This window comes from Pseudopodoces humilis, chromosome 3, assembly GCF_049639895.1.
Source record: "Pseudopodoces humilis isolate 2021_Gansu_Grassland_sample_001 chromosome 3, ASM4963989v1, whole genome shotgun sequence".
NCBI classification, from domain to species: Eukaryota; Metazoa; Chordata; class Aves; order Passeriformes; family Paridae; genus Pseudopodoces; species Pseudopodoces humilis.
The window spans coordinates 57810118-57824459 of record NC_142202.1 but is presented as its reverse complement, the minus strand read 5'-3'; positions in this window follow the sequence as shown (position 1 = coordinate 57824459).

Sequence of the window (14342 nt, the reverse complement as noted above, 5' to 3'; positions counted from 1 at the left end):
CCCGCCTCCCCCGCTGCCCTCCGCCAGTGGGCTCTTCCTTGGCCCCGCTCCCCCCTCCGCAGCGCCGCGTGGGTGGTTCCGCCCAAAACAATCCCGGCTCCCAAGGAAACGGCGCGCGCCGCGCAGGCGCGGGGGGCAGCGCGGGAGGGGGAAAAACAAACAAACAAAACCCCCAAACGAACAAAAAACAAACAAAAAAATAAAAAGGCGATGAAACGCATTAGAAACAGGAGCCCTTCCGACTTCGTGGTGCATTGGAGAAGAAAAGTGTGGAAAGTACGTATTAGCTCTCTGAGTTCAGACTAACAAAAGTTGCTTGCGGAGGAGTAAAGTCTCTGGGTAATGGGCTCTGTTGGGCTCAGGAGGAAAAGTGATGACAGGGGTCTGGGATGCAAGTGACACGTGTTTGGAATGCACACAAGGTTTCTGCAAATAGCAGCACAAATGGATGTCCTCGAGCTATGCAGATACTGGAGAAACTTTTATTTGTTGCCTGATTGAGTAGTTGATTTAAGCAGTGTTTTGGGGGATTTTATTTTCCCTCTCTTAGGGATAATTACCTAATAAGCACATTTGTCATTGAAAAACTGTATATTCATTTCATCTGTCTAAAAAAATTGATTAAAACTGTAGATGTCGAAGATCCATCGTGCTCTAGAAGGTTTGAGAAATCAGTGCAAGGTTTTCAATGAACATAGCTAGTTTTTTCAGAAGTGAGGTAAAATCAGCCTTCAGATGTCAGCAATTTGCACAAGCTAGAGGTGAGCAAATGTTTGTGATCCTGAGTTCGTGACATAGTTCCCAAGCATTGCATCCCTCAAAATCTGCCAATGAATTACACTGGCTTCCAAAAGAATGTACCTTCTGAAACCTGACTTCCCTGTTCCTCATATGTTATTAGTGACAGAACTCTCTTTGTACTTTCCTCTGCTTTCTCAAATGTTTATGTGCAATCAACTGATAGGCAGGGATATTTCTTTTTTTCATAAGGCAAGTGTCTCGGGTTGCCTTGGCATAATACAAACAAAAACCAATTCCTCAGCATTCTTGTGCTTCTCTTTATCCTTAGTGTATCTCCATTCTTTTATCTCTTTGTCCTTCATAGTACCCCAAACTCCATGAAATAATGGCCTTGAACAACCTTGTCTCACTTTCAGGTTGGCACCTTGCATTGAACAAGAGATTGGACCAGAAATCCAGATATTAATTCCTAACTAACTTCCTGGCAGCTGAGAGGCTCTGTTATGGCAAACTCAAAACCATTCATTTTTAATCATTAACATAGAAAGCAGATTTGATATTGTCTAATTTAACCAGAAGTAACAGGCTATAAAGCCTTCTAAATAAGCCTTAGGTTTTCTATTACTACTAAAAGCTTGTATCAAATTTCCAGGAACACTTGTTTTGAAAGAATGTCTTCAAGATTTCTGTGACCGTTACAGCTTTGACAAACACGAGGTATTTGTGCCATCTGAGATCTATAAGCAAGTAGTGGTCAGGCCCATTTTCCATGTCAGGGGAGAATAAATTTGACCTCTTTAGCTGACTTGTTTAGTTGGGTTTTTAGGGAGTAGAGACAGATGACAATACTGCAGTTCTTATTAATAATAGATAAAACAAGTAAGTCTGTGTTAAATTTGTTACTTTCATCCTGGACTAGTTAAAAATCATTATTCTGGAGTTAAGAATGTTTCATATAGAAAGCTACTGTAAGCCAAACTAAGGTGATGTGCTGATGTAAAAAAGACTTCTTTGCCTCGTGTTACCTCTTACAAGGTCCTATGTCTTACAGTTCTGATGTACGTCGCGTAGTGCAAAACATGACCTGCTGATATTAAGCAGTTCTTGAGGCTTCTAATCACACTTTTATTAGAACTAAAGATGTCGCAATGTGTGTTCCTGTATCAGTGTCATGAATATTTTTTTTTCCATTTCCTGACAGTGAATTTTTTTAAAAAATATTTGGACTTTATTCATTATTGCAAAAGCAATGCAAGTCAGGAGCAGTACCTAAAGAATGCAGGGGAACTTGTACAGCCCCCAAAATGACAGGATGAGTTTTGTCTGTACTTTGATGGCCTGTGGAACAGAACAAAGAAAAGAAAGCATACTCCAAACACAGAACATCCTATTCCTAAGCAGAGGTAAGTGTGCAATTCCTATTCTGATAGAAGGAGAAAAGCAAGACTTTTGAAAACGAACATGTATGCATGGAGTTCTTCAATGGCTTCAAAAGCATATGCTCACTTTGTTCACCTGATTTTTCAGATGCAGGGACTTGTACAGAGAAAGCTTTCCATTATTTTACATTTGGGATGTGTGGGAAGTAGAAAGGGACACAGACTAAGGGGGCATATTGTAGACTACAGGTAAATAGTTTGTAGATGCCATACGCATTCTGAAAATCTCGCAGGAATTCCAGGATGATGAAGAATGGATCAAGGTTCTTGTCTGAGCCTAACTTTCAACAAAAGGTAAAATCTGTCACAAGCAGGGACAGCCTCGAGGTGTCACTCAAGTGCACAAAATAGAAACAAGATCTGGGGTTGGATAACTCAGAGAGCACTAAAAATGCAGTGATATTTTGGCAGAAGTTAATTGTTTAACTGATCAGTGGGCTATTTTCTCTTGATAGCAAAATATAATCAGGTTTCTGGTATTTGGCATTCTGAGCAAATGATTATTTGACATAAGTTGAAGCTTTAGTTGGGGCAAGTGAAAGAAGAATTTTACATATATTGATAAGAAAAAGAAGTGTCAAAAAGTTAAAGTCAATAATTAATATCTTTAATAATTAGAGAAAAATTGTACAAGATATTCTGCATCCTGAGATTATTGCATCTTGCATGCTAAATTTCTACTGCTTTGAAAGCAAGTCATAAGGACTAACTACAGTGCAAAGCTGGTGTGCCCCAAATATGTGGATATTGGTAGTAGAAATGCCTATATGTGCTTATTTGGCAGTCTAAATTTCTGTGGCTGCTTCTCAGAGATCTGAAAGTCTTTAAACTCAAAGATTTCCCTGGCAGCTTAGTCCTTGACTTGCCTCCTAGTCCTGAAGCGAGTGCCCTTATGGGGCAAGTAAGCAGTCCTTTCTCAGAAGAGAGTTTAAGAATGTTCTTTATCCTCATTGACTTTGTTGAGCCCCATTTACCTTCTCAAAGTTCTCTCCAGAGTAGGTACAAGAGCAATTGTGACCACAGATTTTATTTTTGTTGTGTATTATCAACTTTTTGTGGGTGGCAGTTCTCCCAAAGCTAAAATTCTGTATTAAAAAAAGCGGTTTTTCCACCATCTACTACAGTTTTCACTTGTAGGCCAAAACCAAAAAAAAATCTTACATTGAAATTCAGCAAAACATTTAAAGAAACCTAGTTTATTTTTTCTTTTTTGAACAAAGGTATGTATTCTATCACCATCTGTTAAAACCAGGTGGGGCAGTGTTCTTTATCTCTTCCATGACCCATCCCTCATAACTCCAGAGGGATATCTTCTGTTAATGGGCCATTGAGTCTCACTGCATGACTGATTAAATTACATCATCCCATTGTGATTAAATTATATCATCCCATCAACCCATCCCTGCTCCACCTCGTGGGAGGAGCCAAGCATTCCTACCTGGATGTAATCTGAGAGTTGGAACACCGCAGGGGGCCTTTCTCCACTGGATTCCCAGAGGAAAACCGGACCCATCTAGACCACCAATGGACCTTCAGAAGAAAACTACACCCTTCTGTAGGATCATTGCTTCAATAGATCCACATCTGTCACTGCAGGAGGACTGCAGTCGTCATTTAATTGGACTGCTGTCAACACCCTGACCAACAGGGTGTCAAATTATATTCTGATTCTGTCAGTGATTTGGTTTTCTGGGGTTTTTGTTTTTTGTTTGTGTTTTATGTTGTTTTTTGGGTTTTTTTGTGCTACTACATTTTTATTTAAATTTTCCTAGTAAAGAACTGTTATTCCTATTCCCATTTCTTTGCCTGAGAGCCCCTTGATTTCAGGAGGGGGGGAGTTTACATTTTTCCATTTCAAAAGAAATTCCTGCCTTCCTTAGTAGACACCTGTCTTTGCAAACCAAGACAAGGACTTTAAAATGTTTTAAGGAAATCAACTCTTGATCATCATATTAATGGAGAGACTTGAAGCAAGTCTGGAATTATAAAGTGGCACAATCCTAGGCATCTGGTATTAACAGGGAATGTAAGACTCCTAAATTTTTAATAAGTAATTTTATTTTTCATTTTAAATTGGATGAAGTTATTAGGAGAGTTACATGAACAATCCCTCATATTTCAATATGTTCACCATACTAGAATGTCTATTTATTTTGCAACATGAAGAAAAGAAGGTAAACACGTTGTATTTCACTGCCAGAAAACTATGTTTCAGAAGCCACAGGTTCAAATTGTGTCCAGACAATGAGATCATGAGCCCTCTGAAGAAAAAATTTATTGTGTTTTCAGTATTAGTGTTTCTTGAGCAACATCTCCTGAGATATAGCTAAATCTCTACTGATGTTTTCCTGTCCTCAGAACAACAATATTAAGTCTTTCTGAAAGCAGGTTATCATTTGGGAAACACTTGTGTTCTCAGAAAACTTCGGGTACTTTGCCACAGGATGGCAGTGTAACTACACACGACATTAAGTCTAGTTTTTGTGAAGTCTTCTGGAAGCGTTGGATATTTGAGCTAGAATTTGTCTGTAACTAAGTGCAGCGTTGTTGCTTTTTAACTTTTCAAAATACAGTTGTTTGCCTTGTATGGTTAGTGCATCTTTGCATATGTTTTAATTAAATAATTTTCTTTTTGTGCTGTTTATTAGCTATGCAATAAATTTTAATTGAGTAACAGATTGCCTGAATATCCCTATTGTATCCCATGGTTAAACTATTTTATTTGTAGGCTAATTCCCACAATATTTTTTTCAGAAAAATATTTATTCTTTGAAATGTACTTGTTTTGTTTTTAGAATGTAATTGTTGATGTGGTTAATCAGATTTCTTTCTTCTAAAGGGCTGATTTTTTAATCAAGTCAGTTTGGAGACTTTAGTTTGCAGTCCTTCCACATGTTCTTATATCTCTTTTTTTTCAAAGTCTTCAAGCCTATCTTTTTAAACATTTTTGTTTATCTCTCTGGGATCTTTTATTTTTCAGTATTTTATTAAAGTTCATTTCTTTCCCTGCTTCCACTGACTTATTCAATAAGTATTGCTATTGTCAGCAAACAAGTGGCCATTTTTTAACTTGGGAAATACTTTAATAGTTCTATTGCAAATATGGGGTTCACACATTTTGTTCACAGTCTAGCATTAAAAATCAACCCTGTGGTGCCCTGCTGCCCAGCTTTACTCCACCTGTGCTGAGGGTTGAGAATACACAGTTGTCTTTGAATGGCTTTTGCTGCAGCAGGAGGCAATTCCTCATTCCTGCAGCTTCCAGCAGTGATGCTGTTATCTGTCCTCATTCAGTCCTAACTCCCACAAGCACACTTGGCCTTGCTGAGCTATATGCAAGGGATGCCATTCCCACCCCTTTTGCCAGGCCCGCCTTTTTAATATTCCACTGTAAAAGTGAACGATTCTTCTTTGTTTGTGCATCCATAGAATACGGAAAAAAAAGAGAACAAAACCTGTTCCTAACTCTGAGTTTCACCATAGAGCTTCCAGAGGTTGATGTACTTTCTTCCCCTTCTTGTGTCATTTAGAGACAAAATTGATGTTCTGAAAATAAACATAAGAATAGTCACTCTAATGTTTGTGCAAATATCAGCATTATTAAGAAGTGCTTTTCTCTAGCATACACAGTAATTATTTGCTTTCCTCTCACCTTTTTCTTCTCTCTTGCCTTGCAATTTTTCCTTTTTTTTTTTTGTTCAGCTTGTCACATGGTGGCAGCTACTTCCTATCATCTGGTGATCACAGCAAAAAAAAAAATATTACAGGCTAGATTTCTTCTGAAGTCTATTAGGATGGGAAAATCAACACACCATTTTTGTATTTAAGCAGTGGGAAAGAGTCCTGCTATGTCATGCAGCTTGGTCACAAAATCAGCATGGGAGAAGGAGCAGAGACAGAATCCCACATCTAAATAAACTATATTTTGGGAAAATTTAAGCTTGGTTTCGCAAAATCTTGCTTGTCTGGAAAACATCTTATGTTTGAAAGAGTTCAAATCAATGTAAATCTAGTCTAACTCTCCTGCAGGGAAATGGAGAAAGAAGCACCCATAGGTTAGTCAAGCCTCCCAGAGCCATGGAATCAGGCTTGGATGCCTCCCAGAGCCATGGAAAAGAGCTGTCACTGGAGGTGTCAGGAAATTCTGGGTTAGTCCTTCAAGCAGTACTGCAACGACCAAAGGAAATTGAGTGGGGCATATTCCAGCAGCAACAAAAAATCAACAGAAACACACCTGGCCCCTAGACTCCCAGTCAGTAACCAAAGCTAATTCCAGAATTTTTAGCTGTTGTTCTAGTTTTCAGTCTATCACTTAAAAACATACCACTTCCAAACAAAATACGTGTTGACCTACATATGAAAGAAATGTACACCTGCCCAATAGAAATGGACCTCTAAATCTGAACAAGGATATCCATATTTTTAATATAGATATATATATTGATATAAAGTATATTATAAATCTATATCTATTATTTAGGTATTTTATTATTGCTATAATGAACCCAATGGAGATCAGGCTCTGCAAAAACTCATTTTGGGATTTTTAAAAGAGCTACAACTAAAAACAATAAAATATCTGCAGACTCTCTGCTTACTCCTTAATAATCTTCATCAATGATTTATGGCTTCCATTCTGACACATTCATCAATTTCTTTTGTTTGAATAGCACTTCTATAACGTTCTTTCTAGACAGCACCTTTTTCTTGGATTCCTTCCAAGTCCTGAATATTGTTCCTGTCTCCAAGCTCCTGCTCTCCTATTCAGTCTATATTTAGTTCCGTATCCCCACCAGAGCCATAAGAAGAAGCTACTTTTTCAAAGCATGTGGCCTTTAGTGTGGAGTTTCTCCCACTACCACAGACCCCTGTACTCTCACCCAGGGATGCTGGAAATGGTGGTGGCTCTCCTCCACTTTTTCCTATGTGATCTTTTGAACAGGCTGTTACAGGGGACTGTGCTTCAGCCTACAGCCACAACAACTACAGCCTGCTGTTACCATTTCCCTCACTAATCAACCAGTGGGATAAGGTCAGAGAAAAACCTGAAATGTGAACTCGAAACCAGCCCCCATTGCTCAGGTGTAGTGCTCAGTATGTCTCTCCCTACTTGTCCTGTTGTGCTACAGCCCCAAAGGCTTTTCTTGAGCTTCATGCTCAGTAAATTTGGACGCTTTCAGAACCTGTTGAGCACATTTCCCAGAGCACACAAAAGTGCTCTTACTGCCATCTGGCACTTGCTTTCTATCCCCCACATACTGTTGGCTTTGAAAGTTCTGCCAATAGCGCTGTTCTTTAAAAAAACATTGGCACCAATTCTCTCTAATAACTGGCCAGACTCAAAAATTGTTACTGTTCATTTTGGTTCCTATGAGACATTCTGCAGGTCCTGCGGGCACCATGTAATGGAAATTTCTGGTATTTGATACTGTCTTTTGCTAGCAGATGCTGAACTGTGCCTGCTGGGGACCTGCCCCCCTAGGTGATGCTGTTGCCTGTAGAGGCCTTGCACAGTGTGCCTGGAAGGCACAGATCACAGCAGGACAGATGTGCAGCGTACTCCCCAGGGAACCCAACAACCCCCTGCCTTTGTCGCTGAAATGCTGCTGCTGCTTCATGTAAACCAAAGGCTATTGCTCTTGATTTTAAAGTTTAAAAAAGGCTACTCTTCTCAGACACTTCTGTCACTGTAACTCTCAGTTACCAAATCTAACCAAATCTCTTTGGTTAGATTTGGGGTGACTTCTCAGAATAACACTTTTCATGTTATTTCTTTTCCAGAAATCTGTCTGACTCATTAACAGCCCATGCTCTTGCTGTAGGATGTTCTCAGGAGCTAAAGACTGTCATGCCTTCATTTTGCCATATTCTGTGAATCTTCTTTGACTCAATTCCACAGTTATTTGAGCCTTTTCTATGTGTGTTTTTTTGACTTGGGATATTTTTTTGGCTTTTGTGAGAATACAGTCCAGATATCTTGCATTATTTTTTCATCTGAGAAAACAGTTACAGTTTTATCTGTTCTCTAGCAGCATGGGAATTCTTGATTTACTGTTAGTCATCTGTCCTAATTCAGGCACCTATTTAGGTGATACTTCTGGCAAGATTTAGTGCATTTTCCAGTCTTTGATGTGCCTAAATAATAAATCTTTTTTCATATTTACAGTTGAATACTAGGACTGTGTCATTACTACTAGGACTGTGTAAATACATTGTAAATATATATAGGAACTTGGACACTGATTCTGATGGTAACAGAAGCACTTTGTCATGGGATACGATTCTGCATCCTTGGCACACAGGTACCATCCTTCTCATTTCATCTGTCTGGGTCTGCTTTGGTGATCTGTATGTCTTTATTCTGTCATGTTTTCAAATGTAGTACCACTGGATATTTTTTATTTTCCTCTATCTTAACTTTGTAGACAAGTGCAATACTCCAAAGCTTTCTGAGTGCTAGAAAAGAATTCTTTTTTTTCAAGAAGGTATCTTACACAAGATGTCAGAAGACTGTTGGGTAATTTGTGACTAGGAAAGGTGTTGCAGTGTTTGAAAAACAAGTTCTGAAAAAGTTATTAAGATAATTCCAGTTGCTGACAGCATCATCTGTTTAAATTTTTACCCCACTTCCATTGACTTTGCACCCCACTGTTTGTGGTGACTCATATTTCTGCATTTTCTATGCCAAAAATACAGTCTTTGGGACACACAGCACATGTAAATGGCATATCTTATAGAAATTTACTTTGAATTAAAATATAATAGGAGCAAATGATAAAGCCGATCAGCAAATTTTGCATGATTTCTAATGCAAAATTTCCTGGTCTCAACTTTGGAGCTTACATAAGAGTCAGAAAAAAAGAACCAAGCAATTTTTCCAATGTTGTCTTCAGCAAATGCAAGCTGTGGAATATAATGACAAGATCTTTTTGCATAGGGACATAAAAATTATTAAAGAATGGAGGAACTTTGTACAACATCTATTGAACTGTCAAAAACACTTTTATTAACTGCTTGTAAAAAAAGATGTTATAGTAGGTTGTATTCACACACAAACACTCACACATATGTATGCCCACACACACATGCAATTTGTTAAAATATTAAGCTAAACCTGAAGGTAATATTCTCACTTTGCTGACATATTGTTGAAAATCTGACTCAAGTGTCTTGATCTGATCCCATTCCAAACAACCCTGAATGGAATATTAACATCATCCTTATCCTTTTAAGACTTACTTTTGATAAGATTAAACTGGTTAGAACATCCCTCTTTTATGCAAGTTAATGAGCCAAGAATGTGCATGGAAATAAACCTACATGTAAGCGACAAGCAGAAAATGCACTTGGAAATTTCAATATACACTTTGTATAAAAATGTAGACTACTTTTTTTGTACTTTTATACAAAGTGTACTGAATGTACACTTTGTATAAAAAGTGTAGAAAATGGAGGTGACTTGTCCCTCTTTTCTGAAACTGTCATAGATGTAAGGAACTATAAACATTTATCTTAATTCAATGACATTTCTAGACAGTTGATTTCATCACTAGCTGGAACCATCAGTTAGGAAAACACTTCAGCACTGATCATTATACAAAACTGCCTAAGTGTGTAGAAAAAGACCAGAATAGCACCTTACAAATAGCAGGCATTTGCAGGGGTCTTTGGAAACACTTGGACAGCTGTTTGGTAAAATGAAAAATTTCTCCACACAGTCTCTCCTCTGCTTTTCTAACCAGAAGTGGAATAATCGTTACACTTCTTTTCTTCATTTTCTCATCTACATTCTGCTGCCAAATTGCCCTTACCCTCATCCAAGGACTTCCCAGTAACTCTAAACATTTTGAAGAGGTGGTCAAAGGGTTAAGTTGCACCATGAGGTGTCAGAGGAAGGACTGATAAGAGTTCAACAACCCTCCCTCTGCATGGGCTCCAGAAGACAGCTCACAGCTGAGTCCTGTGACTTGGAACAGCAGAGACAGGAACTGCTCGCCTCCTAAACACGAAGAAGTGCAGAAATGACCTGGCATGCACCAGTCTTTGAGGAGCCTGAATACAAAAAGATTCTCACTTTCTTGCAGACTCTTCCAAGAGGAACAGAACTAAAAAGAAAATCAGACATATGTGTTGCATTTCAGGCCCTATTATGTGCTGCTTCTCTGTGTTTTGCAGCCCCATATGTAAAGAGTGGGTAGCACTCTTTAGGTAGGGTCATGACAGCAGTACAGCAGGAGAACAGCAAACTCAAAGGACAAGTTTGGGTGCAGGACAGGTGCTCCCCCTGACAGAAACGTGGAGCAGGCTACAGCACATCACCACAGCAGTTTTGCTGAACCGCTTCCCAAAGCAGTGCTAGTGCTGGATGTTACATGCTGGGATACTCAAGCAGGACTCAAAGCTGCACAAACCCTCTGCTGTCCACAATTCCTTAGCTTAGCTGTGGTTTCTCTGATGTTCTCTATCTAGGAAATGAAGAATGATTTTACCCTCTTTTCTAGCAGCAACATGATGCAGTTGTCCCTCATGTGCAAAGACTTGTAGCACACTGTGTGCTAAGTGCTGGCTGTGCTAAGTGATGGCTTTGATGCTCTCCACAGCTCTGTTAAATGCAGTTGCACGGTCCCTGTATTTCCAGATTCTTTTTCAGCAGTGCAGAAACCTCACTAATTAATTCTTTAGTTCTTTCTGCTATAAAGGTAACATTCAGTTTGCTCACTTCTAGATTCTCGTTTGTCTGACTTTGTTCTGCTGGTTTCTTACATTTGGCAGCAGCCAGAACAAATGCACAATTCAGAGACGGAGGCTTTCACTACTGGAAAAACATCCTCTCTGTATCTCTTTACTGTAATTTTCCTTACCTTGGATCCATTAGAATCTGTGGCCAGAAATCACAGAGATAAGTTCATCTACCAGATCTTCTGCCCTCTGTGTTCTTTCATCTGCAGAGCAAGGACAGAATTTATTTTTAACTTGGCTACCTTTCCTCCTCCTGAAGTCCTCCTCCCTACCTTACATTCAGCAGCACCTGTTGTTAGAAGCCATCTACATTATCCATCTGGGGCTGCTGCCCAAAGTTCCCTCTGGCTCTGTGGATCAGGGCTATATACATCTTACTCTTATACTTTTTCTGGTGATGTTTGAAAAGAAAGTAAAAATACCTTCCTTGTTTCCCAGCTGCTCATGGCTCTTTGTCATGGCATTAGTCTTTGGAGCAATTGCATGAACTCCTTTACTTCATGCTCATCCCAGTCTTGTGGATGTGCAATGCCTTAGAGATGCCTTTTGAAATTTTCCCTTCCTTTGAAGATATTTAAAGACAACTAAGTCTTTCCTTTGGTTCTTTCCTCTTAGCAAGTAAGTGATATCTCAAGTGTCTGTTTTCTGACATTTTCTGATTCTGAAATTTAGAGAATTTATGTTTAAGGAAATTTATTTTTAAAAATTGTGCTCTGTGTTCTGAACATTTTTTGCAATTTCTTTTTTGGGGGTATTTTTCTGAACTTACAGTACACCCAATTTCAAGGGTCATCTTCTATTTAAAAAGCCTCCTACTGTTGTTTATATTTTAACCATTGTGCTAACTAATGTACCCTGACTCTGAAATAAGATCTGATAAACTTCCACCTATGGGTGGGCCTCACAATGATCAAATAAATGAGAACAAACACCACAAGACCAGAACTGGGGAGAGATTTAGATACTGTGTGCATCTGTGAGGGAAAAGAGGAAAGAAGGAAAGGCACAAAAGGATAAATCAACAGTTTACAAGAGATCCTCTCAAACACAATGCCTTGACAGGTCACATCCTTGTCACAAGACAACAGTGAGGAGTGCCAGTGTGGCAGATGAAAGACACCTTTGTTTTGTTGTTTTCTTGTGGAAAACTTACAGAATGACTGTTTTTGACAGTTGACAATGCTGACAATATTCTCAAGTCCAGTTTTCCAGGATCGGATCCATTTAGACAGAAATGAATAAGATTTCTTCAAATCTGCATTGCCATCTTTGAATGAAATGGCAATATGGGTGTTCTTTTCTTTCTTCAGAGCATTCACACCAATGTAGGTGCATTTTAATCAGATTTGAGACAATGAGACTGGGAGAAGAACCAGAACCTAACCCTAAAGTGGCAACAACTATAGACTATAAAGAAGGAGTTTAGATTATGAGGGAGTATATATGGATCTTTAACATGAGGAAAGCCTACGAAAGAGTTTGTTTACCTGATGCATGCGGATTTTCCCAGACTATCCTGGACATGTGTTAACAAACTTTTGGCCACCAGAATTAGCTTCTTTGGTTTTGAAAACCAGTAGGAAAAGCAAATCTGATTAAAATCTCTAACACATAGTATTTAATGATGAGTTTTACAAACTCACTTAAGACTCACAGCCTTTCAAACCTCTCTGTGCATCAGAAACAGCTGCACTCACCCATTTATGCAGCTTTATTTCTTAGGCTCTTACCACCAGATGTGCACCACAACAGTTAACCCAATGACTACCTCTGTGGAAATGTGGGATACAGAAAAAGAGGGAAGGTGCCAAAGATGCTGGAGAGGGTAGGGCTGAGCAGAAAACAAATTTTGCATTGGAGTAAGGAAAAGACCCACTGTCTAGTAATATCTGACTGGAAGAAGGCACAGAGATTGGTGAGCAGATGCTGTTTGTAGCCAGGGAGTCAGGGGCTATAGAGCAGGAAAGACAGAAACCAGGATCTGGAGCTAGAATTGAAAATGAGGTTAAGATTGTTAAAAATGTGGAACCAAACCAGACTTGAATAGCCTGCTTGCTAGTAAAGCCTGCTTGGTGTTCTGTTCTTTTGTTTTACCCTCCTTTCCCAATGAGTAACTGTTCCTAAAACCTGATAAGCCTGATCCCACATATAATTGCGTTATATGCAAGCCATTCTCCCTGTCACCCTTCAAACATTTCCCTGAGCTGAGTCCAGCTCCAATTGGCTCCTCTCCTTGGCCCATCTGCTTTGTTTCTCTGGACAAACATCAGTGATATCCCAAGCCTCTACAGATATCCCATGCTTTGTTGTTGTCCACAAGTTGCATTAAAACAGATTCAAGCACAGAAAACAGGAGAAAAATAGCACAGAACCACAAGCAGGATCAGCTTTAAATTTTTCACTTTATTTTTTTTTATTGATTTAATAATCAATAAAATAGAAACTAATCTTGTTCTCATGTTAGAATGCTTCTCACATATTTACTCCTGCACCCCTAGCTTTATCCCAAGCCCTCAGTACAGTGTAACTTCTCCTTAAAGCAGGCAGAATGACGTAGAATTGGACAGCCTCATGAGTTTTTAGAAGCAAGGCATGATTCTGTAAACTTTTGGCCTTCAGTTGCAGAAACTTGAATTGCATGATCCAGCAATGTCCATTCAAGTCTGTTCTCCCCATCCAGTATTCATCCTGCTCCTGCCTCTGGTGAGTCACTAGCACAGTTGATTCAATAAATTGTTTGGAAGCAACACCAGAGAGTTAACTTTTCCAAGGTAAAGGCTGCTTGGGAAATGCAAAGTGAGCTGATGTTGAAATCAGGATAACACACAGATGAACAAAGTCTGACACCCTTGCTAGATGAGTTTGTGCATATGCAGTGTGAGGTGAAATGTCTGGTAAGGAAGAGCATTAAATTGCTACCTATGATTCTTAAACATAATTTAAGGTTTATAGTTTACCTCTTAAATCTAAAGTTTAAATGAAATTAAAATTAAGTCCAACTCCCAAATAGAAGAAAAAAAATAAAGAAAAACATAAAGAAAACTCTGGGTCAAGGAGACAGCAGAAAATAAATTCTTTAATAAAGAAGTAAAGTTAAACTATTTTACTGAGATAATATTATCTGAATCTTATAATCATGCTTACCATGAGATTAAATAGAAGTTGCTCCTTATAAATCAATACAGATAGGCATGGCTGAAATTACTATTGGGACTCTAATGTCAAGAGAAATTCAGATCCTGCCTGGACACATGATTTCCCATGCTTTCCAGCAATATTATTCCTGCCTTTTCTCTAGTAGAGAAAGACCTAACCATTTGAGAACAGAATATATCCTGCAAAACAAGAAAGTGCCTTTTCATTTAACAGCATCCAGTAGAAATGATTGAATCTGATTTGGTAATCCATCCAATTCAAGGTTGT